At 49.8% G+C, this 23,971-nt stretch overlaps 1 protein-coding gene across 1 annotated transcript in view; it reads left to right on the top strand.

Moving 5' to 3' along the window:
* The window catches only part of LOC138667342 (olfactory receptor 6F1-like), a 94,711-nt gene that overhangs the window by 30,096 nt on the left and 40,644 nt on the right, over positions 1-23,971 (top strand). The window lies entirely within an intron of this gene.

The raw sequence follows: 23,971 nt of genomic DNA, 5'->3' as shown, positions 1-23,971 counted from the left end.
ACGGCACCAAGGGGATTGGAATGACAGCTGTGCTGTGTCCCATTACGAAGGAAATTCGCACCTCCGTGACGGTTTAACGGTATAAGGGGACACATTTTTAGTGTTTACTTCGGTGTTTGCAAGGAGCATAATTAAAAGAACCACCTTTTCCTTTTGCATCCTTAGTGCTGCACAAGATGGCTCTTTCAGCTACAAACGTCTTGGGGGGGGGTTAAAGGTTCCCTTTCAACTTGCTCCAATCAGGCTTCGGCCTACACTCTGTTCCTCTGCTCCTCCTGCTGTCCCTGGGCTCTAACACCGCCAGTTGGTGCCTGGAAGTGCTGTGTGCACAGTCAACAGTCGCTCCTCTGTTATTGGGGTTCAGTAACGTCAGCTGATCCCCAGCTGTGTGTGCGGCAATACCTCCAATCTGCTCCTCCTGCTGTCCCTGGGTTCTAACACTGCCAGTTGGTGCCTGGAAGTGCTGTGTGCACAGTCAACAGTCGCTCCTCTGTTATTGGGGTTCAGTAACGTCAGCTGATCCCCAGCTGTGTGTGCGGCAATACCTCCAATCTGCTCCTCCTGCTGTCCCTGGGCTCTAACACCGCCAGTTGGTGCCTGGAAGTGCTGTGTGCACAGTCAACAGTCGCTCCTCTGTTATTGGGGTTCAGTAACGTCAGCTGATCCCCAGCTGTGTATCCGGCAACGTGTCATGCAACCGCCACGCTGGCACAACTAAAATGTAAGGGGACCTGTCCCCCCCCCCCCCTAGGCGTTTGTTACTGAAAGAGCCACCATGTGCAGCACTAATACTGCACAAGGGAAAGGTCGCTCTTGAAATTATGCTCCTTGCAAACGCTGAACTACACACTCATGTAATGTGTCCCCTCACACCGTCCAACCGTCCCGGAGGTGGGACTTTCCTTTGTAATGTGACGCAGCACAGCCGTCATTGCTACCCCCATGGCACCGTGCGCTGCCTCCTTAGCGTTGTTTGATTCCGTCATGGACCCTGCGCTGTTATGTTATCCCTTGGCCATGCACAGTTTGCGCTGCCCGTCCTCTGACATCATTTGTTGTCGTCCTGGCTGCGCCTGTGCGTCCACGCTGCCCGAAATCACACCTCGCAGTGTCGTCTAATGTGATCCCACAGTGGGCCTGGTATCCATGGCCATGCGCAGTGCATATACTAGCCTCTCACTCCCCTTCTTCACGCTTCTTCAGACTAGGCGGCGTCAGCTGATCCCTAATAGCATGCCACGGCCGTGACGCCGCACACTCTGAAGAAGCAGGAAGGAGGTGAGTGAGAGGCGATGATATGCACTGCGCATGCCCATGGATCCCTGACCCGCAGTGGGACTACATTAGATTACACTGCAAGGTTGGATCTCAGGCAGCTTGGACGCACAGGCACTGCCAGCCTGACACCTACATGATGTCAGAAGACGGGCACCGCTAACTGTGCATGGCCAAGGGATAACATTACAGCGCGGGCTCCGTGACAGAACCAAACAACGTTGAGGAGGTGGCGCCCGGCACCAAGGGGGTTGGAATGACGGCTGTGCTGTGTCACATTACAAAGGAAAGTCCCACTTCCGGGATGGTTTGACGGTGTGAGGGGACACATTATATGAGTGTGTACTTCAGCGTTTGCAAGGAGCATAATTTTCGGAGCCACCATTTTCCATGTGCAGTATTACTGCTGTACAAGATGGCTCTTTCAGCAACAAATGCCTGGGGGGGGGTTAAAGGTTCCCTTTCAACTTGCTCCACTGCCGTCTTCGGCCTACACTCTGCTCCTCTTTGATTCCCTGGGTTTCAACACTGTCAGTTGCCACCTGGAAGTGTTGTCTACACAGAAAAAACACTAGGTGATGTGTCAGTGGGGTTCAGCACCGCCGGCTGTTCCCCTGCTGTGTAGTCGGCAACGTGTCCAGCACAAGCCACGCTGGCACAACAGAACAAAAGCTGCCACCAGTGCAGGCTTCGGCCTACACTCTGCTCCTCTCCTCCTCCTGCTGACCCTGGGCTTAAACACCGCTAGTTTTTGCCCGGTAGTGCTAGCTGCACAGAGAAAAACACCAACCAATGTGTTAGTGGGGTTCAGCAACGCCAGCTGTTCCCCTGCTGTGTAGCCGGCAACGTGACCTGCAAACGCCACGCAGGCACATAAACTGAAATTAAAGGGAACCTGGCCCCACCCCCCCAGGTGTTTCTATGCATAACAGCCACCTAGTACAGCAGTACTGCTGCATTTGTACAAGGTGGCTGATTTTTTATCCTTGCCCACGTAGAATTAAAAACGTAAAATATGTGTCTCATTACAGACCATTACAATGTCCCTGAGGTGTGACTTTCCTTTTTAATGACACGCACCACCCCCCTTGGTAGCGCTGCCCGTCTTCTGACATCATTGGTTGGCTGCCTGTGCCTGTGCATCCGCCCTGCCCGACACAACCCCCCTCGTTTCATATATTTTGGCTGCGAGGGTGTGATTGATGGGCATGTGCAGTGCATATGTTCGCCTGTCTTAACTCATCTCCTTCCGCCTTCTTCAGACTGTGCGGCCTCCTGGCCGTGGTAGGCGATAAGGGATCAGCTGAGGCCGCCCAGTCTGAAGCAGGTGTAAGGACATGTGTGAGCGGCAAACATATTTACTGCACAAGGCCACGAATCCCAGCCACGCAGTGTGATTTTTTGAAAACACACTGTGGGCCTGGGATTCATATCCATTGCTAACCGCAACGGCCAACATGAAATGAGGTGAGAAGACAGGCAGCGCTCAGAGCGCATGGCCAAGGGATCACAATAGCGCAGACTCCTGTACAGCTAATACAACGCTCAGGAATCTGCGCCCACCACCTAGGTGTAAATTTTGACACCTGTGCTGCGTCTCCATAAAAAGACAAGTCACGCCTCCACTACTGTTTGACAGTTTAATGGGCTAAATAGTGTACGTGTTTTATTCAGCGTGTGCAAGGAGCAAACTAAATAGAGCAACCTTTTACTTGTGCAGCATTAATGCTGCACAAGGTGTGGCTCTTCTACCTTGCAACACCTGAGGGGGGGTTAAAGGTTACCTTTGAAATTGGTTCAACTAGGCTTCGGCCTACACTCTGCTCCTCTCCTCCTCCTGCTGACCCTGGGCTCTAACACCGCTAGTTTTTGCCCGGAAATGCGAGCTTCACAGAGAAAAACAACAGCCAATGTGTTAGTGGGGTTCAGCACCGCCAGCTGTTCCCCTGCTGTGTAGCCGGCATCGTGTCCAGCACAAGCCACGCTGGCACAACCGACCAAAAGCTGCCACCAGTGCAGGCTTCGGCCTACACTTTGCTCCTCTCCTCCTCCTGCTGACCCTGGGCTCTAACACCGCCAGTTTTTGCCCGGACATGCGAGCTGCACAGAGAAAAACACCAGTCAATGTGTCAGTGGGGTTCAGCAACGCCAGCTGTTCCCCTGCTGTGTAGCTGGCAACGTGTCCTGCAAACGCCACGCAGGCACATGAACTGAAATTGAAGTGAGCCTGCCCCCCACCCCCAGGTGTTTCTATGTATAACAGCCACCTTGTACAGCAGTACTGCTGCATTTGTATAAGGTGGCAGACTTTTTCTCCTTGCCCACGTTTAATTAAGCACGTACTAAATGTGTCTCATTGAGACCATTCCACTGTCCCTGAGGTGTGACTTTCCTTTCTAATGATACGCAGCACCAACCTTGTTAGCGCTGCCCGTCTTTTGACATCATTGGTTAGCTGGCTGCGCCTGTGCGTCTGCCCTGCTCGAAACAACGCCCATCTGTGTCTTATTTTTTTGGACAACGAGGATGTGATTGATGGGCATGTGCAGTGCATATGTTTGCCTGTGTTCACTCATCTCCTTCCGCCTTCTTCAGACTGGGTGGCCTCATGGCCGTGGCAGGCGATAAGGGATCAGATGAGGCCGCCCAGTCTGAAGCAGGTGTAAGGACATGTGTGAGCGGCAAACATATTTACTGCACAAGGCCACGAATCCCAGCCACGCAGTGTGATTTTTAGAAAACACACTGTGGGTCTGAGATTCATGTCCATCGCTAACCGCAACGGCCGACATGAAATGAGGTCAGAAGACAGGAAGCGCTCACAGCGCATGGCCAAGGGATAACAAGAGCGCAGACTCCTGTACAGCAAATAACAATGCTCAGGAAGCTGCGCCCATGCACCAAGGTGTTATTTTCGACACCTGTGCTGCTTTTCTTTAAAAAGACAAGTCACGCCTCCACTACTGTTCTACAGTAGAATGGGCTAAATAGTGTACGTGTTTTATTCAGCGTGTGCAAGGAGCAAAACTAAGAGAGCAACCTTTTACTTGTGCAGCATTAATGATGCACAAGGTGTGGCTCTTGTACCTTGCAACACCTGAGGGGGGGTTAAAGGTTACCTTTGAAATTGGTTCAACTAGGCTTCGGCCTACACTCTGCTCCTCTCCTCCTCCTGCTGACCCTGGGCAATAACACCGCCAGTTGTAGCCTGGAAGTGCTAGGTGCACAGAGAAAAACACCCGCCAATGTGTTAGTGGGGTTCAGCACCGCCAGCTGTTCCCCTGCTGTGTAGACGGCATCGTGTCCAGCACAAGCCACGCTGGCACAACTGATCAAAAGCTGCCACCAGTGCAGGCTTCGGCCTACACTCTGCTCCTCTCCTCCTCCTGCTGACCCTGGGCTCTAACAACGCTAGTTTTTGCCCAGAATTGCTAGCTGCACAGAGAAAAACACCAGCCAATGTGTTAGTGGGGTTCAGCACCGCCAGCTGTTCCCCTGCTGTGTAGCCTGCATCGTGTCCAGCACAAGCCACGCTGGCACAACTGACCAAAAGCTGCCACCAGTGCAGGCTTCGGCCTACACTTTGCTGCTCTCCTCCTCCTGCTGACCCTGGGCTCTAACACCGCCAGTTTTTGCCCGGACATGCGAGCTGCACAGAGAAAAACACCAGCCAATGTGTCAGTGGGGTTCAGCAACGCCAGCTGTTCCCCTGCTGTGTAGCTGGCAACGTGTCCTGCAAACGCCACGCAGGCACATGAACTGAAATTGAAGTGAGCCTGCCCCCCACCCCCAGGTGTTTCTATGTATAACAGCCACCTTGTACAGCAGTACTGCTGCATTTGTACAAGGTGGCTGACTTTTTCTCCTTGCCCACGTGGAACTCAACACGTACAAAATGTGTCTCATTAGAGACCATTACAATGTCCCTGAGGTGTGACTTTCCTTTTTAATGACACGCAGCACCCCCATTGTTAGCGCTGCCCGTCTTCAGACATCATTGGTTGGCTGGCTGTGCCTGTGCGTCCGCCCTGCCCGACACAACGCCCCTCGTTGTCTCATATATTTTGACTGCGAGGGTGTGATTGATGGGCATGAGCAGTGCATATGTTCACCTGTCTTCACTCCCCTCCTTCCGCCTTCTTCAGACTGTGCGGCCTCATGGCCGTGGCAGGCAATAAGGGATCAGCTGAGGCCGCCCAGTCTGAAGCAGGTGTAAGGACATGTGTGAGCGGCAAACATATTTACTGCACAAGGCCACGAATCCCAGCCACGCAGTGTGATTTTTTGAAAACACACTGTGGGTCTGGGATTCATTTCCATCGCTAACCGCAACGGCCGACATGAAATGAGGTCAGAAGACAGGAAGCGCTCACAGCGCATGGCCAAGGGATAACAAGAGCGCATACTCCTGTACAGCAAATAACAACGCTCAGGAAGCTGCGCCCATGCACCAAGGTGTTATTTTCGACACCTGGGCTGCTTTTCTTTAAAAAGACAAGTCACGCCTCCACTACTGTTTTACAGTAGAATGGGCTAAATAGTGTACGTGTTTTATTCAGCGTGTGCAAGGAGAAAAATTAAGAGAGCAACCTTTTACTTGTGCAGCATTAATGCAGGAAGTGCTAGCTGCACAGAGAAAAACACCAGCCAATGTGTTAGTGGGGTTCAGCACCGCCAGCTGTTCCCCAGCTGTGTAGCCGGCAACGTGACCTGCAAACGCCACGCAGGCACAACAGAACAAAAGCTGCCACCAGTGCAGGCTTCGGCCTACATTCTGCTCCTCTCCTCCTCCTGCTGACCCTGGGCTCATAACACCGCCAGTTTTAGCCTGGAAGTGCTAGCTGCACAGAGAAAAACACCAGCCAATGTGTTAGTGGGGTTCAGCACCGCCAGCTATTCCCCAGCTGTGTAGCCGGCAACGTGACCTGCAAACGCCACGCAGGCACAACAGAACAAAAGCTGCCACCAGTGCAGGCTTCGGCCTACACTCTGCTCCTCTCCTCCTCCTGCTGACCCTGGGCTCATAACACCGCCAGTTTTAGCCTGGAAGTGCTAGCTGCACAGAGAAAAACACCAGCCAATGTGTTAGTGGGGTTCAGCAACGCCAGCTGTTCCCCTGCTGTGTAGCCGGCAACGTGACCTGCAAACGCCACGCAGGCACATGAACTGAAATTAAAGGGACCCTGCCACCCACCCCAAGGTGTTTCTATGTATAACAGCCACCTTGTACAGCAGTACTGCTGCATTTGTACAAGGTGGCTGACTTTGTCTACTTGCCCACGTTTAATTAAACACGTAAAAAATGTGTCTCATTACAGACCATTACAATGTCCCTGAGGTGTGACTTTCCTTTTTAATGACACGCAGCACCCCCCTTGTTAGCGCTGCCCGTCTTCTGACATCTTTGGTTGGCTGGCTGCGGCTGTGCGTCCGCCCTGCCTGAAACCACGCTCCTCGTTGTCTTACTTATTTTGACTGCGAGGGTGTGATTGATGGGCACGAGCAGTGGATATCTTCGCCTGTCTTTACTCATCTCCTTCCGCCTTCTTCAGAATGTGCGGCCTCATGGCCGCGGCATGCGAGAAGGGATCAGATGAGGCCGCCCAGTCTGATGCAGGTGTAAGGACATGAGGGACAGGCGACAAAATTTACTGCGCAAGGTCACGAATCCCAGCTCTGCAGTGTGACTTTATTAAAAGACACTGCGGGTCTGGGTTTCATGGCCATCGCTAACCGCACCGGCCAACATGAAATGAGGTGAGAAGACAGGCATCGCTCACAGCGCATGGCCAAGGGATAACAAGAGCGCAGACTCCTGTACAGCAAATAACAAAGCTCAGGAATCTGCGCCCAGCACCTAGGTGTAAATTTTGACACCTGTGCTGCATCTCCTTAAAAAGACAAGTCACGCCTCCACTACTGTTTGACAGTATAATGGGCTAAATAGTGTACGTGTTTTATTCAGCGTGTGCAAGGAGAAAAATTAAGAGAGCAACCTTTTACTTGTGCAGCATTAATGCAGGAAGTGCTAGCTGCACAGAGAAAAACACCAGCCAATGTGTTAGTGGGGTTCAGCACCGCCAGCTGTTCCCCAGCTGTGTAGCCGGCAACGTGACCTGCAAACGCCACGCAGGCACAACAGAACAAAAGCTGCCACCAGTGCAGGCTTCGGCCTACACTCTGCTCCTCTCCTCCTCCTGCTGACCCTGGGCTCATAACACCGCCAGTTTTAGCCTGGAAGTGCTAGCTGCACAGAGAAAAACACCAGTCAATGTGTCAGTGGGGTTCAGCAACGCCAGCTGTTCCCCAGCTGTGTAGCCGGCAACGTGACCTGCAAACGCCATGCAGGCACATGAACTGAAATTGAAGGGAGCCTGCCCCCCACCCCCAGGTGTTTCTATGTATAACAGCCACCTTGTTCAGCAGTACTGCTGCATTTGTACAAGGTGGCTGACTTTTTCTCCTTGCCCACGTGGAACTCAACACGTACAAAATGTGTCTCATTGAGACCATTCCACTGTCCCTGAGGTGTGACTTTCCTTTCTAATGATACGCAGCACCCCCCTTGGTAGCGCTTCCCGTCTTTTGACATCATGGTTAGCTGGCTGCGCCTGTGCATCCGCCCTGCGTGAAACAACGCCCCTCGTTGTCTTATTTATTTTGTCAGCGAGGGTGTGGTTTATGGGCACGAGCAGTGCATATGTTCGCCTGTCGTCACTCATCTCCTTCCGCCTTCTTCAGACTGTGCGGCCTCCTGGCCGCGGCATGCGAAAAGGGATCAGCAGAGGCCGCCCAGTCTGAAGCAGGTGTAAGGACGTGTGTGAGCATCGAAAATATTTACTGCTCAAGGCCACGAATCCCAGCACCGCAGTGTGACTTTATGAAAAGGCAGTGTGGGTCTGGGATTTATGGCCATCGTTAACCGCAGCGGCCAACATGAAATGAGGTCATAAGACGGGCAGCGCTAACAGGGCATTGCCAAGGGATAACACAAGAGCGCAGACTCCTGTACAGCAAAAAACAACGCTCAGGAAGCAACGCCTAGCACAAAGGCGTTATTTGGGACACCTATGCTGCGTCTCCTTAAAAATACAAGTCACGCCTCAACTACAGTTTGACTGTAGAATGGGCTAAATTGTGTACGTGTTGCATTCAGCGTGTGCAAGTAGACAAATTAATAGAGCAACCTTTTCTTGTGCAGCATTAATGCTGCACAAGGTGTGGCTCTTGTACTTTGTAACACCTGAGGGGGGGTTAAAGGTTACCTTTGAAATTGGTTCAACTAGGCTTCGGCCTACACTCTGCTGCTCTCCTCCTCCTGCTGACCCTGGGCTGTAACAACGCTAGTTTTTGCCCGGAAGTGCTAGCTGCACAGAGAAAAACACCAGCCAATGTGTTAGTGGGGTTCAGCACCGCCTGCTGTTCCCCCACGGTGTAGCCGGCAAAGTGTCCTGCAAACGCAACGCAGACACAAAGCTGACTCCAGTGCAGGCTTCGGCCTACACTCTGCTCCCCCTGCTTACCCTTTGCTCCAACACCGCTAGTTGGGGCTGTAGGAAGACAATGTTTGATAGGCAAAGCATCCGGGTTCCAGCACCGCCAGCTGGTTCTCGGCAGTGTTTTTGTCACAGGTACTCCCTTGTGCCAAACCTGGTTTCAGCACCGTCAGCTGTTTCCGGGTTGTGTCAAACTCGCTGAGACGCCTATGCTTGCCCCATCGTGTTGCAGTCGGGTTAGCCAACTCCAGGGTGCCTCCAGTTTAGGAGCTTCCTATGTGGGCTGCGTGAACTGGTAGTCAAGGCTGGTTCTGTAGTGCCAGTAGGCCCCCCTGTAGGACTGTTGGGGTTCGGTAACTGTGACTGCCTCGCGGCCTAGCTGTTCTCTCCTCTCCTGTGGGCCTTCGGGTCCACCTCCTGGTTCCAGCACCGTCAGCTGGTTCCAGGCCGAGCCTTTGGCTTAGGTGCCTCCTCCTGGGTATCCGAGTTCCGCCAACGTCAGGCGGTCCTTGGTAGTGCTTTTAAGCGCGGGCACCTACAGCTTAGTAACCGGGTTCCAGCACCGCCAGCTGGTCCTCGGTGCCATTGACTCTTGCACACTGGGGCAACGCATCTGGGTTCCAGCACCGCCAGCTGGTTCTCGGCAGTATTCTTGTCACAGGTACTCCCTCGTGCCAAGCCTGGTTTCAGCACCGTCAGCTGTTTCCGGGTTGTGTCAAGCTCACTGAGACGCCTATGCTTGCCCCGTCGTGGTGCGGTCGGGTTAGCCAACTCCAGGGTGCCTCCAGTTTAGGAGCTTCCTATGTGGGCTGCGTGAACTGGTAGTCAAGGCTGGTTCTGTAGTGCCAGTAGGCCCAGCTCCCCCTGTAGGACTGTTGGGGTTCGGTAACTGCGGCTGCCTCGCGGCCTAGCTGTTCTCTCCTCTCCTGTGGGCCTTTGGGTCCACCTCCTGGTTCCAGCACCGTCAGCTGGTTACAGGCCGAGCCTTTGGCTTAGGTGCCTCCTCCTGGGTATCCGAGTTCCGCCAACGTCAGGCGGTCCTTGGTAGTGCTTTTAAGCGCGGGCACCTACAGCTTAGTAACCGGGTTCCAGCACCGCCAGCTGGTCCTCGGTGCCATTGGCTCTTGCACACTGGGGCAACGCATCTGGGTTCCAGCACCGCCAGCTGGTTCTCGGCAGTGTTCTTGTCAAAGGTACTCCCTCGTGCCAAGCCTGGTTTCAGCACCGTCAGCTGTTTCCGGGTTGTGTCAAGCTCACTGAGACGCCTATGCTTGCCCCGTCGTGATGCGGTCGGGTTAGCCAACTCAAGGGTGCCTCCAGTTTAGGAGCTTCCTATGTGGGCTGCGTGAACTGGTAGTCAAGGCTGGTTCTGTAGTGCCAGTAGGCCCAGCTCCCCCTGTAGGACTGTTGGGGTTCGGTAACTGCGGCTGCCTCGCGGCCTAGCTGTTCCCTCCTCTCCTGTGGGCCTTCGGGTCCACCTCCTGGTTCCAGCACCGTCAGCTGGTTCCAGGCCGAGCCTTTGGCTTAGGTGCCTCCTCCTGGGTATCCGAGTTCCGCCAACGCCAGGCGGTCCTTGGTAGTGCTTTTAAGCGCGGGCACCTACAGCTTAGTAACCGGGTTCCAGCACCGCCAGCTGGTCCTCGGTGCCATTGGCTCTTGCACACTGGGGCAACGCATCTGGGTTCCAGCACCGCCAGCTGGTTCTCGGCAGTGTTCTTGTCACAGGTACTCCCTCGTGCCAAGCCTGGTTTCAGCACCGTCAGCTGTTTCCGGGTTGTGTCAAGTTCACTGAGACGCCAATGCTTGCCCCGTCGTGGTGCGGTCGGGTTAGCCAACTCCAGGGTGCCTCCAGTTTAGGAGCTTCCTATGTGGGCTGCGTGAACTGGTAGTCAAGGCTGGTTCTGTAGTGCCAGTAGGCCAAGCTCCCCCTGTAGGACTGTTGGGGTTCGGTAACTGCGGCTGCCTCGCGGCCTAGCTGTTCTCTCCTCTCCTGTGGGCCTTCGGGTCCACTTCCTGGTTCCAGCACCGTCAGCTGGTTCCGGGCCGAGCCTTTGGCTTAGGTGCCTCCTCCTGGGTATCCGAGTTCCGCCAACGTCAGGCGGTCCTTGGTAGTGCTTTTAAGCGCGGGCACCTACAGCTTAGTAACCGGGTTCCAGCACCGTCAGCTGGTCCTCGGTCGTGCCATTGGCTCTTGCACACTGGGGCAACGCATCTGGGTTCCAGCAACGCCAGCTGGTTCTCGGCAGTGTTTTTGACACAGGTACTCCCTCGTGCCAAGCCTGGTTTCAGCACCGTCAGCTGTTTCCGGGTTGTGTCAAGCTCACTGAGACGCCTATGCTTGCCCCGTCGTGGTGCTGTCGGGTTAGCCAACTCCAGGGTGCCTCCAGTTTAGGAGCTTCCTATGTGGGCTGCGTGAACTGGTAGTCAAGGCTGGTTCTGTAGTGCCAGTAGGCCCAGCTCCCCCTGTAGGACTGTTGGGGTTCGGTAACTGCGGCTGCCTCGCGGCCTAGCTGTTCTCTCCTCTCCTGTGGGCCTTCAGGTCCACCACCTGGTTCCAGCACCGTCAGCTGGTTCTCGCCAGTGTCTTTTGCTCTTGTACCTTCTGCTCCCCATCCTGGTTCCAGTACCGTCAGCTGGTTCCGGGCAGAGCCTTTGGCTTAGGTGCCTCCTTCTGGGTATCCAAGTTCCACCAACGTCAGGTGGTCCTTGGTAGTGCTTTCAGGCACGGGTACCTCCTGCTTAGTAACCGGGTTCCAGTAACGTCAGCTGGTCCTCGGTAGTTCCATTGGCTCTTGGACCTTCGGCTACCCATCCGGGTTCCAGTACCGTCAGCTGGTTCTCGGCAGTGTCTTTTGCTCTTGTACCTTCTGCTCCCCATCCTGGTTCCAGTAACGTCAGCTGGTTCCGGGCAGAGCCTTTGGCTTAGGTGCCTCCTTCTGGGTATCCGAGTTCCGCCAACGTCAGGCGGTCCTAGGTAGTGCTTTTTAGCACGGGTACCTCCTGCTTAGTAACCGGGTTCCAGTAACGTCAGCTGGTCCTCGGTAGTTCCATAGGCTCTTGAACCTTCGGGTAGCCATCCGAGTTCCAGTTCCATCAGCTGGTTCTTGGCATTTTCTCAGCCTTCTTGTACCTTCTGCTACATTTCCAAGTTGAAGACCCTAAAGTCGATGACCCGGAAGACCACTCCGATGACGACGACGACGACCCGGAAGACCACCCCGATGACGACGACGGCGGAGACGACGACGGCGGAGACGACGACGGCTGAGACGACGACGGCGGAGATGACGACACTGGAGACGACGACCCTGGAGACGACGACATGGAAGACCGAGAAGCAGAAGAACAAGAGGCTGCAGAACAAAGAGCAGAAGAACATTAAGCATAAGACTTAATATCAGAGCAAAAGATATTATCTAAATTATATGCAGAAGAAGACTAAGCAGTGTATGGGGGTGAGTCCGTTCCTCCTCGTGGTGCCCCTGGATAAAGCCTGATGCTGCAGGCCAAACTGAACGCGGACAAATGTAACTTTTGTGACTGGCAGAACGGAAGGTGTAATCTTCAAACTTTTATAGATAACAACTACGGGAATGCCTGTCAAAAATGAGAATATGATGAAGAAGTAGAATAGGAAGAATAATAACAGTGGAATAAAAAGAATATGTAGAATAGGAAGAATAATAATAGTTGAATAAAATGAATATGAAGAATGTAATCAAAAAAAAAAAAGGTAAAGGATGAAGAAGAAGATGAATAAGGTGAAGAAGAAGTTGATGTCAAAGATGCTGATGATGATGATGAAGATGAAAGTGTGGGAAAAGTAAAAAAAAAAAGAAAAAAAAGAAGGGGAAGGGCGTGGAATAGTGAAACATCAATATCTGACAAAATAAAAAAAAAAATTTACATAGTCAATATCTTTGTCACTCCGAACGTCTTAAAAAAAAACAAAAAACATGCTATTCTATTTGATTGGGATAAACCTCTATGACTTTAATGTCTCCGCCACCTCCCCAAATACATCTGGCATTATTCTTAGTTGTTTTCCTTCATGTAGAATGAACCTACAAGGCAAGAAAGGGTTTATTTTAATTCCGATATTTTGGTCCCATTGACTTGCATTGGGATCGGGTATCGGTATCGGCGATATCCGATATTTTTTGAATATCGGCCGATCCTATCCGATACCGATACCTTCCGATATCGGAAGGTATCGCTCAACACTACTCATGACATATTGTACTTTATGATAGCAGTAAATCTTCATCTTCTTTGATATGACTTGCATTTATTTGTGAAAAAAATTGAAATTTGGCAAAAATTTTGAAAATTTTGAGATTTTCAAACCTTTAATTTTTATACCCTTAAATCAAAAGTCATATCGCACAAAGCAATAAATAAATAACATTACCCATATGTCTACTTTACAACAGCACAATTTTGGAACCACATTTTTTTTCTTAGGAAGTTATAAGGGTTAAAAGTTGACTTAAAATTTTTTCAACAAATTTTACAAAACCATTTTTTAAGGGACCACATCACATTTGAAGTCACTTTGAGGGTTCTATATGAAAGAAAATACCCAAAAGTTACACCATTCTAAAAACTGCATCACACAAGGTGCTCAAAACCACATTCAAAAAGTTTATTAACCATTCAGGTGCTTTACAGCAGAGGTCCCCAACTCCAGTCCTCAAGGCCCACCAACAGGTCATGTTTTCAGGATTTCCTTAGTCTTGCCCAGGTAATAATTGCATCACCTGTGCAATGCAAAGGAAATCCTGAAAACATGACCTGTTGGTGGGCCTTGAGGACTGGAGTTGGGGACCTCTGCTTTACAGCAGCTGAAGAAACGTGGAAGGAAAAAATGAACATTTTACATTTCACAAAAATGATCTTTTAGCAATGATTTTTTTTCATTTTCACAAGCGTAAAAGGAGAAAATGGTCTGCTAAAGTTGTTGTGAAATTTCTCCTGAGTTCGTCAATATGCCATATGTGGGGGAAAGGACTGTTTGGGTGCACGGCAGGGCTCGGAATGAAAGGAGTGAAGTTTTTTATTACAGACTTTGATGGAACGGTCAGCAGGTGTCATGTTGCATTTGCAGAGCCCCTGATGTGCCTAAATAGTGGAAATCTCCCACAAGTGACCCCATTTTGGAAACTAGACCTTCCAAGGAATTTAGTTAGGTATGTGGTGAGCACAGTAAACCTCCAGGTGCCTCACAGAATATTATAACATTAAGTCGTGAAAAAAAACCAACACATTTTTCCCCAAAATGATCTTTTCGCAACAATTTTTTTATTTTCACAAGTGTAAAAGGAAAAAATGGTCCACTAAAAGTTGTTGAGCAATTTCTCCTGAGTATGCAGATACCCCATATGTGGGGGAAAACCACTGTTTGTGCACATGACAGGGCTCGGAATGGAAGGAGTGATGTTTTGGATTGTAGACTTTGATGGAATGGTCTGCGGGCGTCATGTTGCATTTGCAGAGCCCCTGATGTGCGTAAACAGTGGAAACCCCCCACAAGTGACCCCATTTTGGAAACTACACCCCTGAAGGAATTTATCTAGAGGCATAGTTTTATACTATTGATTACAAATATAGTATTTATTATAATGCTTTTGGTTTTACTGGTGTATGAATTAAGAACGTGGTGTTATGTGTAAGATGTGCAGGGTACTTCAGATTATAAAAGTATGTTGTGTCAACAGGGTATAAACTAATTTTAGTAATTTTTGAATGCGTGTTATGCTTTGTAACAAATGTTTCCTTTAGGATTCCTCTCTTGGAGCATACTTTGCATTATTTTTGTGATCGTCCTGTCCTCGCTGTTTGGGGAACTTGTCCTGGGAAATGACTTGGGACAATACAGGCACTATAAGATTCAGAAGGGACCCTCACCTCCCTGAATGCCAAACATTAGAGCCTTGATGACTTCCTCTTGAAACTGAAGGAAGGACCTCGTATTGCCTGCAGATCGGAACAGCACAAAAGCTTGTACAGTGCATGTACAATGTGCATGGCAAGTTTTTTGTACCATTCTTTGGCTTTTTGCATGGCACTGTATGTTTTGAGGACCTGATCTGAAAGATTTACACCCTCCATGTAGTGATTGTAATCCAAGATACAATCTGACTTTGGGACTTGTGTTGTGGTCCCATGAAAAGTGACAAGGGAGCTGTTGTCACGTGTATAGTGGTCAAGATAAGGACATCCCTTCTGTCCTTATACTTGACCACCATTTTCTCGTCGCTACATTGGGCTCTGCCTTCACCTTTTCTCAGCATTTGCCCAATTAATGGCTCAGGGAGGGAGTCTTGCTGATTTTTTTGCACAGTGCCACATGTGTTGTGAATTCTGTGGCTGAATTCACTCCTGTGGTCACAAGTGGTATTGCAGCCTCTGGGCTTCCTCCCTCAGGTGTTTTGGTGAGCTCGTTGGCTGCCTTGCTATTTAACTCCACCTGAGTCTGTCTTCCTTGCTCCTTGTCAATGTTCCAGTGTTGGATCTGAGCTACTGCATCTTTCCTGTGGCCTGCTGCTCTGCTAGATAAGTGTTACTTTGTTTTTGTTTCCGTTTTTTCTGTCCAGCTGTGCTATTCTCTTTTGCTGGAAGCTCTGAGACGCAAAGGGTGCACCGCCGTGCCGTTAGTTCGGCACGGTGGGTCTTTTTGCCCCCCTTTGCGTGGTTCTGCTTTAGGGTTTTTTGTAGACTGCATAGTTCTCTTTGCTATCCTCGCTCTGTCTAGAATATCGGGCCTCACTTTGCTGAATCTATTTCATTTCTACGTTTTGTCTTTTCATCTTGCTAACAGTCATTATATGTGGGGGGGCTGCCTATTCCTTTGGGGTATTTCTCTGAGGCAAGTCAGGCTTGTATTTCTATCTTCAGGCTAGTCAGCTCCTCAGGCAGTGCCGAGTTGCATAGGTAGTGTTAGGCGCAATCCACTGCTGCTTTTAGTTGTGTGAGGATAGGTTCAGGTATTGCAGTCTGCAGAGATTCCACGTCTCAGAGCTTGTTCTATTGTTTTTGGGTTATTGCCATATCACTGTATGTGCGCTGATTACTGCACACTGTGTTGCCTGATAGCACAGCATAACAGTACAAGGAGCCAAACCAATGATTCTCAATAGAGGGAAAAAAGAAGTCCTGACATCATTTTTTTTTTTTTTTTTCCCCTAGACATTAGAGTGCTTCAGGACACAGCTGTGGACATGGATATTCAGGCTCTGTGCTCCTCAATGGATAATCTCGTTATAAATGTACAAAAGATTCAAGATACAATTGATCAGAAATCTATGCTAGAGCCAAGAATTCCTATTCCTGATTTGTTTTTTGGTGACAGAACTAAGTTCCTGAGCTTCAAAAATAATTGTAAGCTATTTCTGGCCTTGAAACCTCATTCTTCTGGTAATCCTATTCAACAGGTTTTGATTATTATTTCTTTTTTGCGCGGCGACCCACAGGACTGGGCGTTTTCTCTTGCGCCAGGAGACCCTGCATTGAGTAATGTTGATGCGTTTTTCCAGGCGCTTGGATTGCTTTACGATGAGCCTAATTCAGTGGATCAGGCTGAGAAAAATTTGCTGGCTTTGTGCCAGGGTCAGGATGATATAGAAGTATATTGTCAGAAATTTAGGAAATGGTCAGTACTCACTCAGTGGAATGAATCTGCGCTGGCAGCTTTGTTCAGAAAGGGTCTCTCTGAAGCTCTTAAGGATGTCATGGTGGGATTTCCTATGCCTGCTGGTTTGAATGAGTCTATGTCCTTGGCCATTCAGATCGGTCGTCGCTTGCGCGAGCGTAAATCTGTGCACCATCTGGCGGTATTGTCTGAGAGTAAACCTGAGCCTATGCAGTGCGACAGGACTATGACTAAAGTTGAACGGCAAGAACACAGACGTCTGAACAGGCTGTGTTTCTACTGTGGTGATTCCACTCATGCTATTTCTAATTGTCCTAAGCGCACTAGGCGGTTCGATAGCTCTGCCGTCATTGGTACTGTACAGTCCAAATTCCTTCTGTCCATTACCTTGATATGCTCTTTGTCATCGTATTCTGTCATGGCGTTTGTGGATTCAGGCGCTGCCCTGAATCTGATGGATTTGGATTATGCTAAACGTTGTGGATTTTTCTTGGAGCCTTTGCGGTGTCCTATTCCGTTGAGAGGAATTGATGCTACACCTTTGGCCAAGAATAAGCCTCAGTACTGGGCCCAGCTGACCATGTGCATGGCTCCTGCACATCAGGAAGTTATTCGCTTTCTGGTACTGCATAATCTGCATGATGTGGTCGTGTTGGGGTTGCCATGGCTACAAACCCATAATCCAGTATTAGATTGGAACTCTATGTCAGTAACCAGCTGGGGTTGTCAGGGAGTACATGGTGATGTTCCATTTTTGTCTATTTCTTCATCCATTCCTTCTGACATCCCAGAGTTCTTGTCTGACTTTCAGGATGTATTTGAAGAGCCCAAGTCTGATGCCCTACCTCCGCATAGGAATTGTGATTGTGCTATCAATTTGATTCCTGGTAGTAAATTCCCTAAGGGTCGTTTATTTAATTTGTCCGTGCCTGAACACACCGCTATGCGCAGTTATGTGAAAGAATCCCTGGAGAAGGGACATATTCGCCCATCGTCATCACCATTGGGAGCAGGGTTCTTTTTTGTAGCCAAAAAGGATGGTTCGCTAAGACCGTGTATTGATTACCGCCTTCTTAATAAGATCACTGTTAAGTTTCAGTATCCCTTGCCATTGATATCTGTCTTGTTTGCTCGGATTAAGGGGGCTAGTTGGTTTACTAAGATTGATCTTCGTGGTGCGTATAATCTGGTGAGAATCAGGCAAGGAGATGAATGGAAAACGGCATTTAATACGCCCGATGGTGATTTTGAGTATCTGGTGATGCCGTTCGGACTTGCCAATGCTCCATCTGTTTTTCAGTCTTTTATGCATGACATTTTCCGTGAGTATCTGGATAAATTCCTGATTGTTTACTTGGATGACATTTTGATCTTCTCTGATGATTGGGAGTCTCATGTGAAGCAAGTCAGAATGGTTTTCCAGGTACTGCGTGCTAATTCCTTGTTCGTGAAGGGATCAAAGTGTCTCTTCGGTGTGCAGAAAGTTTCATTTTTGGGGTTCATCTTTTCCCCTTCTACTATCGAGATGGATCCGGTTAAGGTCCAGGCCATCCAGGATTGGACTCAGCCGACATCTCTGAAAAGTCTGCAGAAATTCCTGGGCTTTGCTAATTTTTATCGTCGCTTCATCTGTAATTTTTCTAGCATTGCCAGACCATTGACCGATTTGACCAAGAAGGGTGCTGATTTGGTTAATTGGTCTTCTGCTGCCGTGGAAGCTTTTCAGGAGTTGAAGCGTCGTTTTTGCTGTGCCCCTGTGTTGTGTCAACCAGATGTTTCTCTTCCGTTCCAGGTCGAGGTTGATGCTTCTGAGATTGGAGCAGGGGCGGTTTTGTCACAGAGAGGTTCTGGTTGCTCAGTGTTGAAACCATGTGCTTTCTTTTCCAGGAAATTTTCTGCTGCTGAGCGTAATTATGATGTGGGCAACCGAGAGTTGCTGGCCATGAAGTGGGCATTCGAGGAGTGGCGTCATTGGCTTGAGGGAGCTAAGCATCGCGTGGTGGTATTGACTGATCATAAGAATCTTACTTATCTCGAGTCTGCCAAGCGCTTGAATCCTAGACAGGCCCGTTGGTCGTTATTTTTTGCTCGTTTTGATTTTGTGATTTCGTACCTTCCGAGCTCTAAAAATGTGAAGGCGGATGCTCTGTCTAGGAGTTTTGTGCCCGACTCTCCGGGGTTATCTGAGCCGGCGAGTATCCTCAAGGAAGGAGTCATTGTGTCTGCCATCTCTCCTGATTTGCGGAGAGTGTTGCAGAAATTTCAGGCTAATAAACCTGATCGTTGTCCGGCCGAGAAACTGTTCGTCCCTGATAGGTGGACTAGTAAAGTTATCTCTGAACTTCATTGTTCGGTGCTGGCTGGTCATCCAGGAATCTTTGGTACCAGAGAGTTAGTGGCTAGATCCTTCTGGTGGCCATCTCTGTCACGGGATGTGCGTGCTTTTGTGCAGTCCTGTGGGATTTGTGCTAGGGCTAAGCCCTGCTGTTCACGTGCCAGTGGGTTGCTTTTGCCCTTGCCGGTCCCAAAGAGGCCTTGGACACATATTTCGATGGATTTCATTTCTGACCTTCCCGTTTCTCAAAAGATGTCGGTCATTTGGGTGGTCTGTGATCGCTTTTCTAAAATGGTCCATCTGGTGCCCTTGGTTAAATTGCCTTCCTCCTCTAATTTGGTGCCTTTGTTCTTCCAGCATGTGGTTCGTTTGCATGGCATTCCTGAGAATATTGTTTCTGACAGAGGTTCCCAGTTTGTCTCGAGGTTCTGGCGAGCCTTTTGTGGTAGGATGGGCATTGACCTATCTTTTTCCTCGGCCTTCCATCCTCAGACTAATGGCCAGACCGAACGAACCAATCAGACCTTGGAAACATATCTGAGATGTTTTGTTTCTGCTGACCAGGATGATTGGGTGTCATTTTTGCCGTTGGCTGAGTTCGCCCTTAATAATCGGGCCAGCTCGGCTACCTTGGTCTCTCCATTTTTCTGCAATTCTGGGTTCCATCCTCGTTTCTCTTCAGGACAGGTTGAGTCTTCGGACTGTCCTGGTGTGGATTCTGTGGTGGACAGGTTGCAGCAGATCTGGACTCAGGTAGTGGACAATTTGACCTTGTCCCAGGAGAAGGCTCAGCTTTTCGCTAATCGTAGACGCCGTGTGGGTCCCCGACTTCGTGTTGGGGATCTGGTTTGGTTATCTTCTCGTCATATTCCTATGAAGGTTTCCTCTCCTAAATTTAAACCTCGTTTTATTGGTCCGTATAGGATTTCTGAGATTCTCAATCCGGTGTCTTTTCATCTGACCCTCCCAGACTCCTTTTCCATACATAATGTATTCCATAGGTCGTTGTTGAGAAGATACGTGGCACCTATGGTTCCATCTGTGGAGCCTCCTGCCCCTGTTTTGGTGGAGGGGGAATTGGAGTATATTGTGGAGAAAATTTTGGATTCTCGTGTCTCTAGACGGAAACTCCAGTATCTGGTCAAATGGAAGGGTTATGCTCAGGAGGATAATTCCTGGGTTTTTGCCTCTGATGTCCATGCCCCAGATCTTGTTCGTGCCTTTCATGTGGCTCATCCTGGTCGGCCTGGGGGTTCTGGTGAGGGTTCAGTGACCCCTCCTCAAGGGGGGGGTACTGTTGTGAATTCTGTGGCTGAATTCACTCCTGTGGTCACAAGTGGTATTGCAGCCTCTGGGCTTCCTCCCTCAGGTGTTTTGGTGAGCTCGTTGGCTGCCTTGCTATTTAACTCCACCTGAGTCTGTCTTCCTTGCTCCTTGTCAATGTTCCAGTGTTGGATCTGAGCTACTGCATCTTTCCTGTGGCCTGCTGCTCTGCTAGATAAGTGTTACTTTGTTTTTGTTTCTGTTTTTTCTGTCCAGCTGTGCTATTCTCTTTTGCTGGAAGCTCTGAGACGCAAAGGGTGCACCGCCGTGCCGTTAGTTCGGCACGGTGGGTCTTTTTGCCCCCCTTTGCGTGGTTCTGCTTTAGGGTTTTTTGTAGACTGCATAGTTCTCTTTGCTATCCTCGCTCTGTCTAGAATATCGGGCCTCACTTTGCTGAATCTATTTCATTTCTACGTTTTGTCTTTTCATCTTGCTAACAGTCATTATATGTGGGGGGGCTGCCTATTCCTTTGGGGTATTTCTCTGAGGCAAGTCAGGCTTGTATTTCTATCTTCAGGCTAGTCAGCTCCTCAGGCAGTGCCGAGTTGCATAGGTAGTGTTAGGCGCAATCCACTGCTGCTTTTAGTTGTGTGAGGATAGGTTCAGGTATTGCAGTCTGCAGAGATTCCACGTCTCAGAGCTTGTTCTATTGTTTTTGGGTTATTGCCATATCACTGTATGTGCGCTGATTACTGCACACTGTGTTGCCTGATAGCACAGCATAACACACATGCAGCTGTACCTCTGGCAGAGAGGGTCTGGAAGGGTGGGATGCTGGTGTAAAAGTTATCAATGTAGAGTAGTGTTGAGTATTCCGATACCGCAAGTATCGGGTATCGGCCGATATTTGCGGTATCGGAATTCCGATATCGAGTTCCGATACTTTCAGTATATCGGATAGCGGAAACAGAAGTTCCCATAATGCAAAGTCCTGGTTTTATTTAATTCAGCCAATGAGAAATGATTAGAAGTGTGGGCACATCCTGTTCTGCATGGTGGGCATGTAACTACTGGCATGGCTGTGATTGGCTGCTGAAATTATGTCACGATGCCCTATAAACGTCGCCGCTGCCATTTTGAGTTCACTCTGCTGTGAATTCAGTTAGGGACAGGACGCTGTGTTCTGATTGAGGGACAGTTTTGAGATAGCGGTTTGCTTCATTGTGCTTTACCAAGGCTAATTTATCAACCGCTGTGTGAGAACCTTGCTTTTGCCTTGCAGCGCTGTTCACAGCTCTCTGCAAGGTCTCTGTGTGTGTGTGAGTGCAGCTCACTCTGTAGTCTGCCCACAGCCACAGCCGGTCGTGGTCAGCTCAGGGTGCATCACTGCCTCATACTGCTCAATCCATTGTCCTTTATTGCAATTAGTGCAGCCTGCTGCACATTTTTTCAAATTTATCCTATTAGTGGCTTTCCATCCGTATCCTGCTAGATTGTGGAAAAACACTATATAGGATTAGATAGAGGAGCTTTTCTTGGCATTGCAGCACCGTTCTCGGCTGTCTGCATGGTCTGTGTGTGAGTGCAGCTTGCTCTGTAGTCTGTTCTGCTGCCCCAGCCGGTGGTTCTCAGTTCAGGGTGCGTCACTGCCTCATACTGCTGAATCCATTGTCCTTTATTGCAATTAGTGCAGCCTGCCGCAATTTTTTTCAAATTTATCCTATTAGTGGCTTTCCATCCGTATCCTGCTAGATTGTGGAAAAACACTATATAGGATTAGATAGAGGAGTTTTTCTTGGCCTTGCAGCACCGTTCTCGGCTGTCTGCACGGTCTGTGTGTGAGTGCAGCTCACTCTGTAGTGACTGTTCTGTGAAACAAACCAAAAGTTTATAAAGTTCACCAAACATTCCACTTTACAGTTCTGTAGGCCACATTAGCTCATATTAAAGTGTAGTCCACACTTTATAAAATTAGTGTTTCTTATACCTGTCAGTAGCTGTTCAGGAATAAGCACACTAAGCCCTTAGTAGTTTTCTGCCTATCTTTATCAGTCGACCAAGATGAAGAAGGCAGGGAGTAAGGCACGTGGTCGTGGGCATGGAGCAGGGAGAGGACGTGGGGTTTCTGTGCCTGCTGCGGGCACCAGTGACTCATCATCCCCCAGTTTAAGCAGGGAACAGACCTTCATGCGCAGCTTTGTAGGAGCTCGCCATACCCCGCTACTGCGGGACGAACAAATTGAAGCCATTGTCGGATGGATGGCAGCTAATGCATCGACTTCAATTAGTGCCACATCCTCTCAGGCACAGAGCACTGAAGAGCAACCATCTGTCTCTTCACCACCTGCCAAATTGCCCAGGCAGTCAGAAAGCACAGGACAGGAGACATGTCTACTTCTGTTCTCTGAATCTCTTTGCTTGGAAATATGGGGCCAGCCAAGCAGCATTCTAGAATCTGAAGAAGAGGCAGTATGCAGTGATGCCCAACAGCTTTGTCTCTCTGAATCTGAAGAGGCGGGTGGGACAGTGCCTCCGGTCAGCACACCTCAGTACGCATCTGATGATGAAACTCAGGTGCCACTTTCTGGTGCGTACTCTGCTGCCGATACTACCCAGGAAAAGCAGTTGGTGGAAGAGGGTAGCGTAGATGATGAGGTCCTTGACCCATCATGGAGTGAGGTACAGGAAGGTGGTGGGAGCAGCTCTGAGGAAGAGATTCTCCGAACGGCCCAAAGAGGGAGAGGGAGGGGGAAGACTGCGGTGCCTGTAGCCTCCACTTCGGCACCCATTAGGAGCATGCCTCTTCCGAAAGCAAAAGCGGGCGCTCCCAAGACTTTTAGTGTCTGGTCCTTTTTTGACACAGTTGCAGCTGACATTTGCTTTGTCAAATGCAAGCTGTGTCATCAGAAAATCAAACGAGGGAAAAGTGTCAGCAACCTCAATACCACAAATATGTGGAAACATGTGCGGACCAAGCACGCGGTGGAGTTACAAAAACACACTGAAGACCTAGGCCAACCTACAGCGGCATCTACCACCTCTTCAGCTCGTGTTGTAGCTTCTTCCTCCAGCTCACACACAGCTGGTTCGGCTTCCTCACAGGATCGCCATGGAAGAACCTCTGGCACCGTTGTCCATAGACCCAGTGTAATTCCACCCACAGCACCACGTTCCCAGTCATCTTCACACTCCCAGCCCACTCTACAGCCATCGGTAGCACAGGCATGGGAGATAAGGCAGCCATTCTCGGCAAACCACCCACGAGCACAGGCTCTGAATGCAGGCATTGCAAAACTACTGTCCCTTGAAATGCTCTCATTCAGGCTGGTGGAGACTGACAGCTTCCGTAACTTGATGGCATTGGCAGTCCCACAATACAATGTGCCCAGCTGCTTTTATTTCAGCAGGCAACTCATCCCTCCCCTGCAAAAGCATGTGGAGGGAAACATTAAACATGCGCTACTAAACGCCGTCAGTAGCAAGGTCCACCTCACCAGCGATGCGTGGACCAGTCCCCATGTACAGGGACGATACCTTTCCCTCACCGCCCATTGGGTTAATGTTGTGGAGCCGGGCACAGATCGTGAGAGTGGCACTCTACATGTTCTGCCAACTTCTAGGATTGCAGGAATCCAGTCTGTGCACATTGACTCCTCCTCATACTCCAGTTCCTCAGAATCATCGCTGCAGAAGCCATCACGGCCCACCTCCACATGGACCCGTGAATGCTTACCTGTTCCGACCGATACGAGCACAGCCGTGGCCAAACGTCAACAGGCCATATTGAAATTAATTTCTTTGGGGAATCGAAGCCACACAGCGCAGGAGCTCTGGAATGCCATCAAGCAGGAGAGCGACGTGTGGTTTGTGCCAGCGAATCTCCAGCCAGGCATGGTAGTGTGTGACAATGGCCAAAATCTGGTGGCAGCTCTGGGCCAAGGCAACCTCACT

Source organism: Ranitomeya imitator, chromosome 1, assembly GCF_032444005.1.
Source record: "Ranitomeya imitator isolate aRanImi1 chromosome 1, aRanImi1.pri, whole genome shotgun sequence".
Lineage (NCBI taxonomy): Eukaryota > Metazoa > Chordata > Amphibia > Anura > Dendrobatidae > Ranitomeya > Ranitomeya imitator.
This window is presented reverse-complemented; position numbering and strand designations above follow the sequence as displayed.